The following is a 6,178-nucleotide window of genomic DNA, read 5'->3' on the forward strand; positions in this document are numbered from 1 at the left end:
GATTGTACCCTGAATAACCATAAAAAAAATAGAAGAAACTTTGTCCTGCTAACCGTTCTAAGATTTGATCGATGAAGGGCAATGGAAAATGGTCCCTCCTAGTAACGGCATTTAGTTTTCTATAATCTATGCATACACGCTATCAAGATGATATGCGAGTGGAAAGCAGTTCATCTTCTTCGTTCTCAACCACAGTAATACCTGATTTCTTAGGTACTACTTGAGTGGGACTAACCCATTTACTATCGGATATGGGGTAGATGATTCTAGCATCTAACCACTTTACCACCTCTTTTTTTACTACTTCACGCATGTTTGGGTTCAATCTCCTCTACATATCTCGATGGGGTTTGCCTCAAAATGAATATGGTGCATGCAAATGGAGGAGTCAATTCCTTTTAAATCGGCAATGGACCAACCGATAGCCTCTTTGTGTTCCTTCAGAATACCAACCAATTGTGTTTCCTGATTAGGGGTCAAGTCTAATGCAATGATTGCCGGGAGGGTGTCATTGGGTCCTAGAAATACATACTTGAGCGTAGCAGGAAGGGGTTTCAATTCTAACGTAGGTGGTGATTCTAAAGATGGGACTATTGGTGTACTGACTAATATGGGCAATGGCTCATACTTGATTATCCATGGAGGAGTGGTTTTATCATGTGGTGTATCCAACAAGGTGTTAACTTCTTTTATATATCCCTCAAAGTCATACACTCCAAAGTGAGCCAAGCAAGTATCTAAGGGGTCTGGTGCTAGAATTGTGGATGTTGCATCTTCTATAATGTCTTCTAGTGTATCTACTTTGAAGTAACTATCCATTGATGGTCCTTGGGAAGCACCAAACATATTCAGTCTCAGTTTCTTATTCTCAAACGATACGTCCATGACTCCTATCCTACAATTAATGCATGCATTTGTCATAGCTAGGAAGGGTCGTCCTAAGATGATGGGAATTTGTCTTGGGTTGCCACTTAGTTCCATGTTGAGAACCAGAAAATCAACTGAAAAGTAAAACTCATCTACCTTGACCAAGACATCCTCAAGCATTCTACGTGGTTCCTTAATTGATCTGTCGGCTAATTGCAGTGTGACTGATATGGGTTTCAGTTCTCCGAATCCAAAAAGTTCATACACTGAACTAGGTAAAAGATTCACACTTGCCCCTAAATCCAGAAGAGCTTTTTCAATGTGATAATTTTCTATAACACAGGAAATGATGGGGGCTCCTGGATCCTTAAGCTTTGGAGGAGTGGCATGCTGGAAGACAGAACTAGCCTGTTCAGTGAGACGTACTTTTTTTGGGATTTGTGATCTAGATTTACGTTTTTGTGTGCACAAATTCTTCAAAAATTTGGCATAAGCAGGGACCTGTTTGATTGCATCTAGAAGGGGAAGATTAATTTGGACTTGCTTAAACAATTCTAACATCTCGTTGAGTCTTCCTCCCTTCTTGTTTGCAGGAATAGAGGCTTTCAGGGCATCTGAAAATGGGGCTTTAGGCAAGTAAGATGATTCCGGTGCAGTTGGCTCATTCTCTATTTTAAGGTCCTCCTTGTTCTTGGGTGATTTAGCTTCGGTTAGAGGTTTAGGGTCGGTCTCATTGGTTTTACTAGTGTGTTCAATGACCTTCCCACTTCTTAGAGTCATGATTGATTTGGTATGTTCAGAAAAAGCTTCTGGGGTATTAGAGCTCTCAATCACAAATTTCCCTCTTGGGTTGCTCTCGGGTTGGCTAGGTAATTTTCCTCCTTCTCTCCTACTGAATGCAGTCACTAGTTGATCTATTTGGGTCTCTAGCTTAGCAATGGATTGTGTGTGGGAGTTAAGGGTCTGAGTGTTGACTTCTAATCGTTCTAGTACTTTCAAAACTTTTTCCTCAAAAGCTGAGCTATGACCAGTTGTAGACGGTTGAGGAGCATTTTGAAATTGATGGTATGGTCTATGCCTATATGTTGGGTCCTGAAATTAAGGTCGAGGTGCGGCAGGAACAACCACTGGTTGTGGTCTCCAGAAAAAATTTGGATGGTTTCTCCAACCGGGGTTATAAGTGTTCGAATATGGATCGTTTCCTGGTCTGCGACCTTGTTGGACTTGAGCTTGCTGAACCTGCTCATGCACAAACTCAAAAAATTGAGGTGCGGCTGGGCATTCACTAATAAAATGGTTCGGACTTGCACACAATGCACAAACTTCTTGAATTGGGTTAGGTGGAATCGGGGATTGTCCAGTATTTAGAAGACGGTCTAATTTTTGGGACAATTCATCTACCTTACTGTGGATATCCATGACATTTCTAATCTGATAAATTCCACTTCTTTTTTGTTGAAACATGGGTTGTTCTCTAGAGGTGGCAGACATATGATGTAGAAAATTCTCATTAAGTATTTCAAAGAGCTGCCAGGCTTCATCCTCACTCTTTAGCATGAATGTCCCACCACATGATGCATCAACCATTTGTCGGTGTTTCTCCGATAGACCATCATAAAAACACTGACAAAGTTGCCATTTAGGGACAACATGGTGTGGACATTTATAAATGAGGTCCCTTAACTTTTTCTATGTCTCATGAAAAAGTTCACCCTCTAATTGGGAAAAACTAGTGATAGCTTTTCTAATTTGATTTGTTTTTCCGATTGGAAAGTATTTCTTGAGAAATTCTCTCTGAAGATGATCCCAAGTTGAAATGGTTATAGAGTCTAAGGAGTTTAACCAATGCTTGGCTTTGTCCTTAAGTGAGAAAGGGAACAGTTTCAACCTAAGGGCATCATCGGAGAAGTTTTGGATTTTTACTGTGGAACAAATTTCAAGAAATTCATCCAAGTATTTGTATGGGTCCTCATTACTAAGTCCATAGAATGATGGCAACATTTGAATAATGCTAGACTTAATCTCATATTGGGTAGCTTCTACTGGAGGTGCTTGAATGCATGGAGAGTAGGTATACGAGGATGGAGTGAAATATTCTCTCAATGAGCGTGGAGGATTAGCCTCACCAGGTGCAGCCATGTTTCTAACTCGGATAGTCCTAAGAGTCTTTTCTAATTCTTCATCTAATGGTTGCAATTCGGGTTTTAGTGATCGTCGACTTAACATGCAACTAAAAGGTCTATGTAGGACTATCCTAGTCTGCTAAGGATTTTTTTTTTTTTTAAGAGGAGAGGAGAAGAGAGAAAAAAGTTCTAAAGAAGAGATCCTAAGAAGTCCTAAAACTAATAGAAGAATTAGTTGTAGTTAGATTTTAATTACAATCAAATTAGCATGCAGTGGACTCTCTATTCTAAAGTTACCCTAGTTCTAGACAGTTCCTAACTGTAGTTAGCCTTCAAGCCCTCCAAGTCGGAGCTTGACCAACCAACTGGCCAGATAAGTGTAAAGTTGGTGGGAGTCCCCCGTTGCTTTCCTTAAACACCAATTAAATTGGTCAGATCAGTGAACGGAACCAATTAAAAACCACCTTCCTTCGGGCCCAGTCGTCCCGCAAACCACTTGCCTAGACACCAGTTAGCTGACCAAGTCTAATCTGGTTCAACTCTCAGGGTCATTTGTCCTAATGAGCTCGAAATCCTTAGGGGTCAATGTCTAATTAATTTTAGATTAAGATCTAGGTTATACAAAATGCAAGGGAGTGATTTGTGGGCTAAGGAAGGGTGATCAAATCTCCACCTTATCTTAGTTAATGGGTTGCACCCTTAAAGTTAATTATGGAGATGCAATGCAAAGAAACAAGGTGTCCAATCAAGTTAGAAATTTTTATATTTGAGGTTACGCTATTTTAGTTAAGTGTTATGAAATGTCAGTGGCTTTTTTTTTTCAATCGTGCCAAGATCCCCAGCAACAGCGCCAAAATTTGATGCGTAGTCGTTGATAGCACCAAAAATAACTCTACTCACTACGTAGGTAGGATGAGTCGAGATCGTATCCTCAGAGACCTTGGGCTAAGTTGAGATTACAAAATAAAAGAAAGAAGTGTTGTTTTGATTTAGAAAATAAATTATCTTAAAATTGATGTAATTAGAAAATAAAGAGCTCGGGAGTTCTGAATTAATTTTGCACTAGCAGAGTTGTATCTCTTTTTCTTTTAATTAAATATATACGATTAATCTTAGAAAAAATACCTATCTTTCCTCGACACGTTCTGTACCCATAGATCATGACGCATCTTCAAAAAGTACTAGGTAAACAACTCTTCTTTCCTCGGCACATCCCGTACCCATAGATCACAGCGCGTCTCCAAAAAGTAAAAGTTGTTCCTAATATTAATCTAATAGGAAAGTATAAATAAAAGTATATGAAAGAGAGCAAATAAAGAACTCATGATGATTTAAATAAAAAGCATAATCTTTATTGCATATAAATAAATACAAAAAAGTTTAGAACAATAATCCTACTCTGTGTCGTTACAAAATTTCTTCTCCACTTTCGAGACTGCTAGCCTAGCTGCTCATGAAGTAGTCCCTTTCTCTTCCTCTATGCAAGGCTCTAGAAGAATTTCTGGGCTCCCCCTCCAATGGGAGTACAAAAACCTTTTTATAAGTGTTAGGAGGGAGGAGTTTTATATGGTTTTTCGATGTGGGACTAAAGAAAATACTAAGAACTAAAAGATAGATGGATGAGATGGAAAGATCACAAGCAGATAAAGAAAATATAAATTCTTCCTCTTGAAGTATTTCCAAGTATATATTTTTTCCTTTAATTTTCAGATCCATCGCCCGTCTGTTCGCCACTGTGTCCGCACGCACAACTCCTCGCAAATCCGCCATGCCGTGCGAACCCGCTGTGCCGTACGAACCCACCGTGCCATGCTCGCCCGCACGTCCGCTCGCTCGTCCGCTTCCGCGTGAACCTTCCATGCGCCCGACCATTAGCTGTTTACGCTCCAAATTACAAAAAGAAACTTTTGTTTCTTTAAAATGATGTCTATATCCTTTTTAGGTTCCTTGCATAGTATCTTCATTTTCTATAATACCGTATGCATCCTTCTTTTATTTAAATTTTATTTTAAGTCTAATTTTTTTCAAACTTGAGTCTTTTTGATCTACGAATCGGACTCTTTGTATCGGCGATCACCTTTCTTGTAAAATATAAAAAGAAGTATCAAATTCTTAATAAATAAGCTAAATTAAATATAATTTTCTATTTTAAATGACTTAAATTAAGTGTTTATCAAGAGACTATGACATTATCCTTAAGATAGTCTAGGAACTCCCGACTAAGGTATTCACCTCCTCGATCTGATCGAAGAACCTTAATGGGCTTTCTTGTTTGTTTTTCTACTTCATGTCTGAATTTTTTGAACTTTTCAAAGGCTTCAGACTTGTGTTTCATTAGAAACACATACCCGTACCTAGACATATCATCGGTAAAGATAATGAAGTAGACATAGTTGCCTCTAGCTAGCACATCAAATAGACCGCACACATCCATATGTACTAGGACAAGTAGGTCTGTGGCCCTTTCCCCATGTCCCACAAAAGAGAGCTTGGTCATTTTGCCTTGAAGGCATGATTCACAAACTGGATATGACTCGAAAGTCAACGAACTCAATAGCCCGGATTTCTTCAATTTGTTAACCCTGTCTTCCGCTATATGACCTAGCCTTAGGTGCCACGGATACCTATCATTTAGACTATCTCTAGGCCTTTTAATTTCTATGGCATTCATATTTTGCTCGATATGAAATACAGATACATCAATATATAGCTGATAGAGATCATTAATAAGAAACTATTTGCAACTTTATTATTTTCATAAAATATGTTACAATGGTCCTTATGAAAGCTAATCACATAGCCTTCTTGTGCTAAACATGAAACAGAAATCAAATTCCTGCTTGCTACAGGCACATAATAATAGTCTCTAAGAACTAAATATAATCCTAACGATAATCGCAGAGGGTAGGTTCCCACGGCTACAGCAACAACTCTTGCTCCATTTTCGATGCGTAGGATCATATCCCTATCCCTCAGCCTCCTGCTCTCCTCAAGACCCTGCATAGAAGTGCACAAATGAGCACTAGAACTAGAGTCAAGTACCCAACTGGATGCAGAGGAAACCGTAAGATTAGATTCTATAATGAGCATACCTCCAGAAGGACCATCCTTCTTGTTCTTCAGGGTGGCTAGGTATTGAGGACAGTTTCATTTCCAATGGCCGTCTAAATTGCAGTGAAAATATTTTT

General features: G+C 39.0%; 1 non-coding gene across 1 annotated transcript; it reads left to right on the top strand.

Annotated features, from left to right (window-relative positions):
- Positions 1-2,512: 2,512 nt before the first annotated feature.
- Positions 2,513-2,619, top strand: LOC140855940 (small nucleolar RNA R71). Its single transcript, XR_012139382.1, has one exon. It is a non-coding gene; the product is annotated as a small nucleolar RNA R71 (small nucleolar RNA).
- Positions 2,620-6,178: the final 3,559 nt, after the last annotated feature.

The sequence above is a fragment of the Elaeis guineensis genome, chromosome 2 (assembly GCF_000442705.2).
Source record: "Elaeis guineensis isolate ETL-2024a chromosome 2, EG11, whole genome shotgun sequence".
Lineage (NCBI taxonomy): Eukaryota > Viridiplantae > Streptophyta > Magnoliopsida > Arecales > Arecaceae > Elaeis > Elaeis guineensis.